Source organism: Euphorbia lathyris, chromosome 5 (genome assembly GCF_963576675.1).
Source record: "Euphorbia lathyris chromosome 5, ddEupLath1.1, whole genome shotgun sequence".
Classification (NCBI taxonomy): Eukaryota; Viridiplantae; Streptophyta; class Magnoliopsida; order Malpighiales; family Euphorbiaceae; genus Euphorbia; species Euphorbia lathyris.
This window is the reverse complement of record NC_088914.1, coordinates 67,206,735-67,222,303: the sequence shown is the minus strand read 5'-3', so window position 1 is coordinate 67,222,303 and position 15,569 is coordinate 67,206,735.

Here is a 15,569-nt window from a genome sequence, read left to right as displayed (position 1 = left end):
CCGAGTTTTAACATTCAACCGATTTTTTAACGCAATCCATAAGATGAAACTGTGTCTTGGGATAAATTGATGTCCCCAAACAACCTTCCACCAACCCACAATAACTTGAGTAGGCATTAAAGCCTTATACGCAGTAGCCACAGTAAACTTTCCCTTATTATTCCCCTTCCAGACAATCCTATCCCTCTCGTTAGGATAAATTTGTATCTGTTTCACCACATGCCAAGCTTGCTCAGTGAGTTCATCACTTGGATCTGGTAGACGCCACCTTTGCCTCCCAACAAGATCAGCAACCTTCATATCTCTAGCAACATCAGTATCAGAAATATCCAATCTAGGAAAAAGCTCCCTTAAGCTCTTATCATTAATCCAAGGATCATCCCAAAAATTAAAACTCTTCCCATCCCCCAATTTATAAGAAAAGAAAGGCTTAAACATATGCTTTATTTTGTGCATACCTGTCCAACTCCAACTTGCATCAAATGGCCTAACAATTCCCCAAAAACTAAGTTTCTTCAATTTATTAGCATGAATCCACACTTTCCAAAGAGAACTTTTTTTAGACAACAACTCCCAAATGAGCTTCCCAACTGCAGAATAATTCCAAACATTCAAATCTCTAATTCCCAGACCCCCACAACTTTTCGGAGAACATACATCAGCCCACGCCACTAAAGCCCCAACATGATTATCACTTTTTCCTTTCCAAAGAAAATTCCTACATTTATTATCAATGCTACGAATTACTGACTTTGGGAGCAAAAACACAGAACACCAATAAACCTGTATGCTACGAAGGACAGATAAAATAAGTTGAAGACGACCAGCTATCAATGCGAGCTGTGATTCTATTTACCAAGGAAAGACAGTGTTGCTTAGAAAGTTTGGAAGAGATTAGTGGTAACCCCAAATACTTAACTGGAATATTTTTCTCCAAACAAACGGGGCCAAATTAGATAAGTGGAATAAATGATCAAAATACTTGCTAATTAGAATTCTAATTACAAGAAACTGCTAAACTGCTAAACTTAATTATATCTACAAAGAAAAAGTAGGAGTGTTAATTTGGACATTGAATGACATTTACCGTTAAATTTAGTCATATTAAGTTTTAGGATAATTTGAATTTCCACTCTAAAATTTTAATAAGTTTAAATCTAAGTTTAAATCTAACAGTGAAAGATAAGTGTATTGTTTTTTGGTATAGTTTTTAATATAGTTAATTTTTTTTTTTTTTTCATTTACATGTAGTAAAAAGTTAAGGGTAAAGTCTAAAAAAAACATAGGTGCGTTCGTGTACGTACTGGTGGTTGGGATTGAAATAGCATTCTAAGCCACTCCAATTGTGGGTTCTAGGAAGGCCTTGGACCAATCCCTCTCAATGGTGATTCTGTGCTCTGGCACCTGTAGAACTCGTTCTACGTCTCTATCTTTTGATGAATGATAAAAATAGTCATCATATTAGTAAAAGCATAGATTATATTAGTAAAATGCATAGACGAAGAAAGTTCAGAGGCCATATGGATGCAATTGATTTGTTTAGTTTTCTAGCACTTTCACATAATAATAATAATAATAATAATAATAATAATAGAGGTTTAGATGAAATCTCCAAATCCAAAAGCAACTTAAAAAAGGAAAATTGTTGTTGAAAATTAAATAGAACTCATGTTTTACTGATATTGTTTTTATTTTGAGTCATCGGATTTTAATTTTGAGAATTAATTTGTTTTTGTTCTTTTGTGGTTTTCTTTCCAACAATTTTTGAGTGTGTTTTAGTGTTTGAGATTATTGTGTTTTCAGTTTATTTCCTTTAAGAAAGAGGACATCAATGGTTTGTTATTTCGATTCAGATGCTCAAGTGGGCTTCAGTATAATCATTTTTGTTCTACTAATATTGACACTTACTTGTATATGGGCTCAGGTGGGCTTCAATTCATTGTCACACATTCATTGTTGTAAAGAAAAATTAGAAAAACAATAAATCTAATAGTATAGTATAGCATATTGGATATTCAAAGTGGCCTTTAAAGCATAGATTGAGAGCATGGAAAAAATAGCATAAAAAGAGGTGCCGACTAATTAATTAAGTACTACATAACATAAGATAGTTAATTTATGTAGTAATGTGTAGATGAAATACTTATGTCTTGAAAAGAGGCTACAAGATCACATGTTAGCTACTGAGATCTTTCCCTTTAATTTCTCAAATCTAACATCTCTTTTTTCTCCAAGTTCATTATTGATGCTGAGGTTCATTCATTGTTTTTTTGACTTATTAAGTGTTGCAACTATATAAATAATAATGTAGGTATGTGTGAATCTCCTATTTAAGTCCATTTGTAGTCTATTTTCTTCCATTTGTGGACCTTATACTGACTATAGTCTATATGGGTAGAATGTTTTATCGTGCTGTATTTATACTTTGTGATTTAATGGAATGATATATCGTATTTTTTTTTAAAAAAAAAGTCCATCACTATATAATCAGGGGAAGATACAGGAGGGGTTCGGGCCGGAACCACTATAGCCATGGATAGTTTCGGCCCCATGTCTCCACAAAATTTAAGGGTGTGGTGGTTCCGGCCCTCTGTTTCTAAAAAAAAAAAAGATGGGGTGTTGAATTAACATCTCAAAATTGGCCTACGTTCAGTTAGACCTTTTCTAAATCAAAAATTCTAAATCGGTCACCCAACTGGCCAATCTTATATTCACCACTGTACATAACATTATCATTCAATTATTGTATGCTTTATTATAGGTTGGATACCCATTTGCCATAAGCCAAGCCTATCATTTTTCTTGATTGAAAACCTTAACCTAATTTCCTACTACTATATTACTAACCATGTTCCAACTAACTAAAGACGACAGTTTATAGTTGCATTTTTCTGCATATATATGTGCATTCTCTGGCACCACTATGAAAGGCCACGATATAAACTAGTCATTGGCATTTATTGTGGAAAAAATCTCTTGAGGATCTAACCTTTTCAATTTTTCATACTAAGTCTTTGACATTCCAACAATAAGGTACATCAAACCACTTGATAAATTATCATTAAACACGTCTAAAAGAGAAAAAGTGTTTGGAGAAACTTTATAGCACTCCGGGAGTAATATTCCTGACCAATAAAAATCGTTTTAAATACCACTACATTGACATGATTGGTAGAAAAAAAAATATACATGTGTCGTGAATTCATTGGTCAGGAGTATTACTCAAGGAGACCCTAAAATCTTCCAAAAGTGTTGTTATCATTTACCTATGGACTATGTTAAAGTGAACGAGGTAATGAACTATTTCTGGATAATTCCTCTTGAATCTCATTAATTAAAAAAGGCCTAACACTTACATATTTATCTTCATGCTAGGTTTGTTCTCCAAGTAAACAGCTATACTAAGTAATTAAAAGACTAAAGATGTGATGACACTTGGAACAATCAGGTTCCTCATTCTATGTCTTACAATTAATGGTGTTCGATTAAGTGTGGTTGTGGTTGACTGTATTGTGGTGCACCATTCCTCATGTGTTTTGCTTCTAGAATATACCGAAACTGGTTTGGACAAAAACGCCCCTGGCTTCACGAAAAGATGAAAGTATCCTTGGAAACCCAAAGGGTTGTGCCGACTAGAAATAAAGTCTGAAGCTTTTCATTTGTACTTGCTTTAACTCGTCATCTCTCTTCACTTCATCTCTCTTGTTTTCGATCTAGAAACTTTTTATTATCTAGAGAACACAAACTCTTTCTTTTGAGCTTTCATAGTTGCATGTTGATCTTATTAGACTAACTATAAAAATTACGTGTCATTTACAAATGTAAGATAAAAAAAATTTCAAGATATCTTTTGACGTGAATACACCCATTATTTTATATGTAACACATTATCTATTCAAATAATGTAAAACTCATAAAAGTACTTACAACTTTAAACATTGTTAATTATTTAGTTACACATTTAACTATAGTTACTTGAATTTAGTCACAAGATCATGATTGTTCCGTAATAATGACCAACTAGTAGCGGTTGTTGTTTATTTTTAACGGTCGATTGTTGGATAATAATGGCCGGTTAGTAATAATTGTTTTTTATTTTTAACGACCGGACACTAAAGGGATATTTATATATAAATGGAATCACTTATAGAGTTTCATGTCATTACACATTTGAGAAAAATGGATATGTTGATCGAAAACATTGCCATGTAGTCAAAATTGGTCTCTCCTTATTAGATCAGGCTAAATTGCCCAACACTTTATGGATATTTTCCTTTAAATGTGCCATTTATATCATTAATCATTTGCCTCACCCCATATAAGAAATTGTTCATGACACCTTATTTCTAACATACTAGTAAGTGCATTGATCGCTCAAATAATAAAGTGATTATGTAAATCACATTGTTAGTGTTTATTTTTCCTCTTTTTTATTTTGTAATGGCTATAAGCCAAATTCAATTATTGAATAAGATGAGTCAGTAATCCAAATTGTGCACACCTTCTTTTATTTAATCTTTACAATATAAATTATGATAAATGTATTTTTTTTTTATCTCAGTTTAATATTTATTTAACTGTTATCTTAATTTGGAATTCAATATTATAATGGACTCAAAGTTTAATATATGTTTAACGTGTAAAATTTAGAAAGATGAGAAGTCTTAGGATTTCTTTTATTTTGGTTAGATAACCATATACTTATTTATTATGAATAAATAGTGATTGGGCTGAGGAAACATAGAAGGCATTCTATTCTATTCTATGTACAAAATGAATTTGTCTGTATACAAGCAACTACTTGTCTTTGCCGTTAAAATTGCCACACACGTGGTTACATTAACATATACTAGTTAGCATATAGATAGACTTAGGTGTTTAAAGTTTACGTTTTAAAGCAGTGGCTATCATGCAAAACTAATAATTAAAAGAAGGATTAATAATATAGTATAAGGTTATTAGGTATGTTGTCCATGTTTAATGCTATAAAACTCGACAAACCGACAATCAACTCAACACAAGACACATGTCTTTGGTATTTCAATACCATTACGTGCTTCTACACGTAAATCATATCTATGATGTCCTTAAACATCACTTTTTTATTTTTATTTCTTTTATTTTATAACCATTTTCACACCAAAACTCTGCAATTAAAATAAGGGTGGAGAAGAAACAATTCTCTTTGAATTAGTAAAAGAAAAGTAGGGATAAATACTAATTAATATAAATTGATTCTTTATTCGGAATAGATAACTATATCTCATCATCTCAATATATGATTACACAGCCATCTACTTCTACTTTTTATATATCAAAGAAAAAGTATTGTTCTTTTGCATGTTGACAAATTTTATTTTCATTATAAATTTGATTTTGGTAATACATCTCTTTAAAATATATATGAAAACATCAGATTAATTACTTTGCTGGTATACCAAGTCATCAAAGTAAGGTAGCATCTTAACAAAAGAATTGGCCGAGTATATATATATTGTATTTTTTATAAGATGAAGGACCTGTTTGGTGGACCTGTTTGGTTCAGCTATTAGCTATTATCTATTAGCTAATAGCTGTTGTGGTTGTTGTTAGCTATTTGTAGTTGTAGTAAGCTGTTAGTTGTTGTTGGTAGCTATTTGTTATTAGTTGTTTAATTACTAGTGTTTGGTAAAATTATATTACACTGTTGTTGCTGTTCGGATTTAAAATGTCTAAAATGGACATGCTTTAAATTAATCAACGATGAAATTATAAAAGAAAAAATGTGAAAAAAATACTCATAACGTTTACAATTTGGAATAATCATAACGTTTAAAATGGTTCAATTTTACACATAACTCTGGCAGCTAAGAGCAATTTTACCCCTAACCAATTGCACATACCCGTAGTTCTAAAAAAGAGATTTCATATTTTTTTTTGTGATTTAATAATAAAATTGAAAATTAATATTTTTAAATTCGACGAAATATTTGAAATTTTTTTGTCCAACTCGTACAAAATATAATATATTTTTTTTATTTTCTTAAAAAAAAATTCACGTTTAATCATATGTTTGTGATCTATTACTAACGATGATAAAATGGTGTACATGTGAAGTGTAGATGACAATATTGATGACCAAGAAGACAGTTTGATAAATTATTTCTCAAATTTACCCAACTTGTCAATGTTAGAGGTAAAATTGCATTTGGCTGCCAACATTAGGGGTATAATTGCAAAATTTTAGACGTTAAGGGTAAAATTGCTCCTAGCTATAAATGTTAGAGGTATTTTTGCACCTTATCCTATTATAAAATAAAAAATGTGTTACACAAATTAATAAAAATAATATATATAAAAAATAAAAAAATTATGGAACACGACAAAACCTTGTTCTTTCGGTAATTATGTTGTAGAAATATAAGTAATGTTAAAGAATAAACATATTTTATGGAAATAAGAATGATAATTTCGTTAATAACAAATAACTACAAACAACTGTTTATGAAAAGCTTCAAATATGAGCTTTTCGTGAAACGCTCCAAAACGCTGCAGTTTCCAGAAAAAATGTTAAACGCTGCGGTTATATAAACCTAACCAAACGTTATATTTCCTGCGTTTGGAGTGAAACACTGAACGCTCCTCCGAAAAACTAAAACAAACACCCTCAGAATTTGTGAGTAGTGCTCTTACGATAATTGAGATTCTTTCAAACGTCTGAGGTAAGATAGAAAAAGATTAAGAACAAGCCGGTGACTAGCGACCACACTCAGATACTTAAGTTACCAAAGTTTAGAAAGGTGAGTACTAAAGAATCAAGTATGAATTGATGTGTATTTCCACTGAATATGTAACTTCGTGTTCTATTTATAAGGTGCAAAAGGCAATTCCATTAGTTGGTTTAAGATGTACGTCCTAGCTTCTTTTGAGGACATGTGTTAGCCTTTGAATGGTGAATGTATGATGTAGTTGAGGTAATTTGTGATGTGCCTACATTGTATTCCATAAATTCTAGGCGCGAATTGGAGGTCCTACTCCGGAATGGATTCAAAATACTTCTTATTGGTCCATGTGTCATGGCAAATACGCATCCTAATATGGTTTGATCTGAAGGTTCTCTTTGAACCATACATTCTTGTTCTTTCTACGCGATGACATGTGTACATCTGATATATTTGCATGATATTGTATGTCCCCTCTTCGATTTTTGAAGCTCTTAATTAGAGTTTCTTCTATTTGTGGTTTAGAGGACTTTTGAGAGTTTTGAGAGGTGTTCGACATTAGGAGCAAGTAGAAATTAGATGCTCCTACCTGTATGATATGGTATTATTTACATTGTACCCGATCTTCTCTTCCTAGTAGGTGAGATGTGTTGAAACACCTTTCCACATGATTTTGATTTGACAAAATTATTTAAGATAATCCATGATTAAGGGGCAATTAAATTTAAGTGCTTTGATTTAATTGTACTAATGCGTTTGTTCAATATTGAGTATAAGAATATTTAAGAACAGGAATCAAATTAAGACAGAACGTAGTCAGCATGATAACATAGCACGGGCTGAGTAAAGAATAACTCAGTACGAAAGAATGAAAGTCTTCTTCAGAACCGAAGCTTACAAATGAAGCTGACCGCAGAAGCTGAGTGAAGAGCAACTCAGCATAAAAGAAGAGAAGTCTTCTTCAGAACTATATCTTGCAGAACGAAGCTGACTGTGGAAGCTGAGTGAAAGGAAACTCAGTATCGGAATTGACAACAATCAAAGACAACGGCTATCAAAGTCAAGCTGAGTGATCTTCAGGACAACGTGAATGATCTGTTTGCTAAAAGATAAGATCCGACAACTGTCTACACCAATTCAGAAGCCTTGGAATTATGCATGGATACAGTTTCGAGATGGGTCAACTGTTCGTTAGCTAAAAGAAAAACTGGCACAAGAAGACGAAACCTACAAGAAGAAGACAAGCCTGACGACTGTGGAATTCAGACGACAGGATTGGCCTGCAAATCTGAAGCTGACCAGAACATGTCGCCGAAAGGAGCCGTTTGAATCCAACGGATAATTCCGGATTCAAATGATTGTGCCTACAGGTTTCAACTATAAAAGGACAAGTATACTTCTTGGATCCTTTGCCGATTGCCGAAATACAAGAGAACAAAAAGTATACATACAAAAGCACACCAAAACAAGAAAAAGATCTTACACCAAACTTCCATATCTGTGTAAATGCTAGAGTGATTTTTGTAATCATCTAAAGTGTTCTTTGTCTGGAAAAGAACAATTTTGTATCAATTGTAGAATTGAGAGAGTTGTGCTGAGTACTCGGTTTTAAGTAATCAGTGAAAGAGAAATCTAGGTGTTCGGTTATAGCACTTAGTAGGAGTTGAGTAGACGAATAGAGGACGGTACTCTTGCATATTCAACTGCCTTGCAAACGGTTTGTGCTCTACCTTTAAAGAGCTCAATATTGGATTTAAAAAGCCCGGAGGGATTCTAGGGACTGGACGTAGGCAGAGAGACCGAACCAGGATAAGTCGTGCTGAGTAATCTCTAACTCTCTTTCAATATATATCTGTATGTGTTGCTTGCTATATTTACTCAGTATATAAGTTGTTTGAACTGACACTGAGTAAATCAGAGTGCTGAGTTGGAAGCTGACCACAAAAGTGTCATTTCCCAACTCACAAGTAAAACAGTTCTAGTCAGTACCTGACCAAAGCCATCTTACGCCTCACTCGGCCGCGCTGACCAAAGCTGAGTTGTGAAACTCAAAGAATTCAATTAAGTCAGCGTAATTAAAGTGAAAAAGTTATATTAGTTCCTAACCCCCCCTTTGGAACTAATCACACGGGACCAACAAGTGGTATCAGAGCTATATAGCTCACTACTCAAAGATATAACTATCTTGAGCTGATCCCGATAAATGGCTGAGAACAGCACTCGTGTCCTTCCAGGGATCCAAACAACACAGATACTCCCTGAGGGATTATCAATTAGTCGGCCTCCCCTATTCTTTGGATCTAACTATACATTCTGGAAGAATAGGATGAAGAACTTTATTCAAGCCACAAACATGAGTGCATGGCTTGCAATAGTTCAAGGCCCATATGTGCCTTATAAAACTGTTAACAATGAGAAAGTTGTTAAGAGTGAAACTGAGTGGTCAGAAGATGACCTTAAGAAACTACAAAACAACACTTCAGCTATCAATATGCTTCACTGTGCTCTAGATGCTGCAGAGTACAATAAAATTTCAGGTTGCGAGTCAGCTCAGGAGATATGGAAGAAGCTGGAAGTAACCTATGAAGGTACAAGCAAGGTCAAGGAATCAAAGGTGAACCAACATATGAGGCTGTACGAATTGTTCGAGATGAATGAGAACGAAGACATTTCGGAGATGAACTCAAGGTTCACCAACATTATAAATGAGCTCAAGAGGCTCGGAAAGAACTTCACCGAAGAGGAACAAGTGAAGAAAATATTGAGAAGTCTTCCCAAAAGCTGGCAAGCTAAGAAGAGAGCGGTGGAAGAAGCTCAGGACTTGACCACATATAAATATGACGAGCTGATCGGATCTCTGCTGACTCATGAGATCTCCATGAAAATTTTTGAAGCAAAAGAAAGTCAGAAGACAAGAAGCAAAAATCTCTTGTCATGAAAGCTGACTCGACCGAAGCTGACTCATCAGATGATGAGGAGATGGCCATGTTTACAAGAAAAATGAAGAAGCTATTCAGAAAGAATGTCAGCAACAGCAAAAGGCCATACAAAAGAAGCGACAGGTACAAAGCTGAGTCCAGTGACAGCAGATACAAAAAGGACAGCTCTAAGCCCGTCACATGCTTTGAGTGCCATCAAACTGGGCACATTAAGTCAAGCTGCCCTAATCTAAAGAAAGAAAAGAAGGGAAGCAAGAAGGCAATGGTGGCCACATGGAGTGACAGCGATGACTCAACATCATCAGAAGCTGAAGCCACTGAGTCGGCAAATATCTGTTTCATGGCCGATGACGCTGCTGACCACACTCGATCTGAGCAAGCTGACCTTTCAGAGGAATCAGAACAAGAGGAACACCCCAATGAGGTAACATCCTTATACTTTCTTAGAAATGAAATGATTAACTCCTTGAGTGATCTATATACACTGACTAAAAAGTGTAATAAGAAAATAAAAGCACTCAGCAGGCGCTGTGACGAGATTGAAGAGGTCAAACTTAGTGACCTTCAATATCTTCTCCAAGACAACTCAACTTTGCATGACAACATAGAAATTATGCACAAGTTTGTCTCGGAAGTCCAATCAGATTCAAAGAAACTGAGAAAGGACGTCACAACCCTACAGAACCAAATAAAAGGTTCAACTAAAAAATCCCACGCTGAATACTCAGTTCTGGTCAGCGTAGACAGTCCACTCAGTGTGACTGTTGTGGGAAAAGAGGTCACACAATAGATGTGTGCTGGTATAATCGGCGGATTGTCCAATATGACTTCTGCGGAAAGAAAGGCTATACTACTAAGGTATGTTGGCATGCTCAGCACAATGGTGCTTACCAAAAGCAAAGTCACCCTAAAAGGGTAACTCATTGTGACTTCTATGGTAAACAAGGCCACACAATAAATATATGTCGTCACAAACTAAAACATGATATTGCACTTGTTTATGCTAACCAACAATGACCAAAAAAGAATTGGGTACCTAAAGATGAATAGTTTAAAATGCAGGTGAGCCTGAGATGCGTGGAGAAATCAAAACTATGGTATATTGATAGCGCATGCTCGAGGCACATGACTGGTGATGAAACTCAATTCATCACACTTGAGCTTAAATGAGGTGGAAACGTAAGCTTTGGAGACAATAAAAAGGGTAAGATAGTCGGTTCAGGTACTATCGGAGGGAACCCCACTATTGAGTCAGTCTCCTTAGTTAAGGGTCTCAAATACAATCTATTAAGCGTAGCTCAACTGTGTGACAGCGGTAGACAGGTTGTATTTGATGCTACTCAGTGTCGGATACTCGAGGGAAAAACAAACAATTTGGTTTTAACTGCCCCTCGTGTTGACAACGTATATATGTTGAGTTTAGAAAACCAATTTTCAAAAAATATATGCTTAGTATCTAAAGAGGATAACTCTTGGCTATGGCATAGGAGACTTGGTCATGTAAGCATGGACCTCCTTGCCAAATTAGCTAGAAAGCAATTAGTTGAGGGATTGCCCAAATTGAAATTTGAAAAAGATCAATTATGTAATGCTTGTCAGCAAGGTAAACAAATGAAAAAGTCTTTTCAAAGTAAAAATATTGTCTCAACCAAGAGACCATTGGAATTACTACACTTGGATCTTTTCGGACCTATCCAGCCACTCAGCTTGGGAGGTAAGAAATTTTCCTTAGTCATTGTAGACAATTTCTCTCGGTACACTTGGATCATCCTGCTGAGTAGCAAGGATGAAACTTTTGAGATGTTCACAACATTAATTAAAAAGCTTGAAAATGACAAAGACCTAAGAGTAGCTCATATTAGAAGTGACAATGGCGGAGAATTCAAAAACCAACAGTTTGATGAATTCTGTGAAGTCAGTGGCATTGACCATAACTTTTCTGCTCCTAGGACACCTCAACAAAATGGGGTTGTTGAAAGGAAGAACAGAACAATAGTTGAAATTGCTAGGACAATATTGAGCGAAAATAGGCTTCCAAAGTATTTCTGGGGTGAAGCTGTCCACACAGCATGCTATATACTCAATAGGGCTTTAGTTAGACCTATTCTTAAGAAAACCCCATATGAACTTTGGAAAGGACGAAAGCCCAACATTGGCTACTTTCGTGCCTTTGGGTGTAAATGTTTTATACTCAATACAAAAGATAACCTTGCAAAATTTGATGCTAAAGCTGACAAAGCGATCTTTTTAGGGTACTCAACTAACAGTAAAGCATATATGGTGTATAATAAACGAACTCAAGTTGTAGAAGAGTCTGTCCATATCGAGTTCGATGAAACTGACCCTGCAGGAAAGACAACGCAGTCCGCCGAAGATGAATCAAGCTCAGCTTCCGCTGACCAAACAGGAGCCGCTGAGTCATCAATATAAGGGCTGACCAAAGGTAAAAACGAAACCGAAAGTACCTTTGCTGACCAGTCTACTCCTGCAGATATTGTAGAAACACCTATTCCAGACAACTCAACATTACCTAAAGAAATAAAAATTCCAAGAGGACATTCGGAGAAGTCCATTCTTGATGCTGTTGACAACAAGCTGATGACAAGAGACCAGCTTACAAAGTATCTCGGCAATGTTGCATTCGTCTCAGTACATGAGCCAAAGAACTTCTCAGAAGCTGAGCATGACGAACTTTGGATCAATGCTATGCAAGAGGAGCTTGATCAATTCAAAAGAAATGAGGTATGAGATCTAGTACCAAAACCTAGGAATCAAAAGACCATAGGAACTAAGTGGGTCTTTAGAAATAAACTAGATGAGCAAGGCAATGTGGTCAGAAACAAAGCCCGGCTTCTAGCCTAAGGCTATAGTCAGCAAGAAGGCATTGACTACGGTGAGGACCTTTGCTCCCGTTGCTAGGTTAGAGGCTATACGAATATTGTGTGCATATGCTAGCTATATGAACTTTAAACTATATCAAATGGATGTCAAAAGTGCTTTTCTTAATGGATTTATAAACGAAGAGGTTTATGTTAGTCAACCTCCTTGGTTTGAAGATCCAAAACTTCCAAACCACGTTTATAAACTCAAGAAGGCCCTATACGGCCTAAAACAAGCACCACGTGCTTGGTACGAGAGGTTGACCAATTTCCTGCTGACCAGGAACTATGTCAGAGGCAAAGCTGACACAACCTTATTCATTAAGAAAAAGGGTAAAAATACCCTGTTGGCACAAATTTACGTAGATGACATAATCTTTGGTGCTACTGATGAATCTATGTGCAAAGAATTTAGTAAACAGATGCAAGCTGAGTTCGAGATGTCTATGATGGGCGAACTCAACTTCTTCATTGGTTTACAAATCAAGCAAGGGAAGAACGACATCTTCATTAGTCAGTCCAAGTACGCCAAAGAAATGTTAAAGAAATTCGATATGGAAGAATGTAAGCCCATATCAACCCCAATGGGTACTGACACTGTCCTTTCTGCTGACGAGAAAGGTAAGTCAGTAGATAGCAAGCTATGTCGAGGTATGATAGGCTCTCTAATTTATCTTACTACTAGTAGACCTGACATTCAGTACTCAGTATGTTATTGCGCAAGATATCAAGCTGACCCTAGAGAATCTCATCTTATAGCTGTAAAAAGAATTTTCAGATATTTGTAGAGCTCAGTTAATGCAGGTTTATGGTATCCAAATACAAATGACTTCACACTCATTGGATACACTGACGCTGACTATGGACGAGATAATCTAGAACGTAAGAGCACTTCAAGAGGATGTCACTTCCTAGGAAGCTGTCTAGTATCTTGGTTCAATAAGAAGCAATCATCAGTAGCCCTGTCTACAACTGAAGCTGAGTACATTGCTACTGGAAGCTGTGTGGCCCAGGTCCTATGGATTAAGCAACAGCTAGAGGATTTTGGAGTCAAAACGGAAACAATAGAGGTCAAATGTGACAACAAGAGTGCCATTGACCTATCTAAGAATCCAATCCAACACAGCAGGATGAAGCATGTTAGCATAAGGCATCATTTCATCAAAGATCATGTACTCAAGGGTGAGATCAAGCTGACCTACGTACCAATAGATGAACAGCTTGCGGATATCTTCACTAAGCCTTTGGCTCGTGAGCAATTCAACATACTAAGGGAAGCTATCGGTATGTTTAATCCTCTTCAATAAAATTCTATGTTTAAATTGAATGTTGAGTGATTACCATGCTGAGTGATTTGTGCCAAATTAGTAACTATTGCATGCTGAGTCAAACATAATATAAAATCACTTCATACTGAGTAGACTTACATACTGAGTGATTATCTTAAGCTAAGTTACTAAGCACATGAATAATTCTCCTACGTAAAATTGACTACTCAAAATTTCAAACGTTTAAAATTCTTAACGCTAAGTAAAAATCCGTTGAACAATTAATGCTGGCACGCGTATTAAATAGCCACCTAGGATGACATAAGCACAATAATTAGAAAACACATGCACCAATTGTGTCATAAATGCCAGAATCATTGTCGGTTGATTATCTCGAGGTCAAACCGCCATTTCAACGATTCAGATCAACTCGATACCCCGATAAATAGTGGACGAATTCCCACTTGTGTCTCTTTACACACAGAAATTTTGGTATTCAATCCCTCTCTCTATTGAATCCCAAAACCTCTCAAAATCTCTCTAAGAATCATGTCAAACGATTCACAAAATATCTCCGGTGCCGGTTACCACGACAACCGCTCCGATGAAAACCCTCAATCTCCTGCTCAGCAGGAATACGTCGAGACTCCCACCAAGTCTCAAGAACACGGTTAGCATGACCAAACTCCGAGCAAGAGCCCTCAAGCTGACCTTACAACTTCTTCGAAAAAGAAACAGAAAAAGGATAAGGGGAAGAAACCGATGGAAAGAACTTACTCACTGGTATACATCAGTGTCAGGGGATACAAGGTTGACCATTCACGCTGGTTCTCTGATGGATTCGTAAAAGCTGAAAAACCCTTCTGCGAATGGATCTCTAAAAATGGCTGGACCGAGATATTTTCCATTCGAGAAGCTACCTACCCAGAATTGGTAAAGGAATTATACGCCAATTTGATGGCCGCTGATGATGACAGGGACTACATGGTCACCAAGGTCCAACGGAAAGAAATCTTTGTCAATCCTCCCTATCTTGCTACCCTGCTCAAGCTGACCAACAAAGGCGCCAAACTCAGAACCACCAACGACCACGCTAAAATCGAATATCCCACCGAGTTTTGCAAACCCGCTGGTCATGTAGGGGAAATCACTAGCACTTCCATGGGTCAGAATCAGAAGATGGCCCATTACTCCTGACGAACTTTATCTTCCCCAAGGTCAACTCCACATCCTCAATGTCAAATTTTGAGCAATGCTTTATCTGGCATATGCTAACCTACAAGCCACTCAACATGCCAGTTTTTCTCATCGGTGCTTTCCAACGAAGCACTGGCATTCTTAGGTTAGGCTCACTGATCACCAAAATTCTTAAAGACTACCAAGTAAGTTTAGTTGAGGAAATCAACGTTTGGGGAACGGAGATTTCAGCTGGCATACTATTCGGTCTGACCTACGACCAACCCATCGTGCCCAAGAAAGGAAAGGGGGCCGCGGTTAAGGAAACACAAGGCATGCTGACCAGAGAGGGGACGAAAGTAAAGCAAGCTCGCACTGACAGAAAGAGGAAAACTATTCAAACCTCTTCCAAAGACATTGATGCTGCCCCGAAAAAGATTCGAATTGTGTCAAGAGGAAAGAAAGCTGATGCTGAGCAAGGTCAGGAGGAACCTAAGTCAGCAGAAAAACTGAAAAGGCAAGTTGAGCCTGAGGAGGAAAAAGAGGACACTCCCGAGCAGCCTCTGAGAAAGAAGAAGAAGATCTCCTCTGGGTTGAACCCTATTG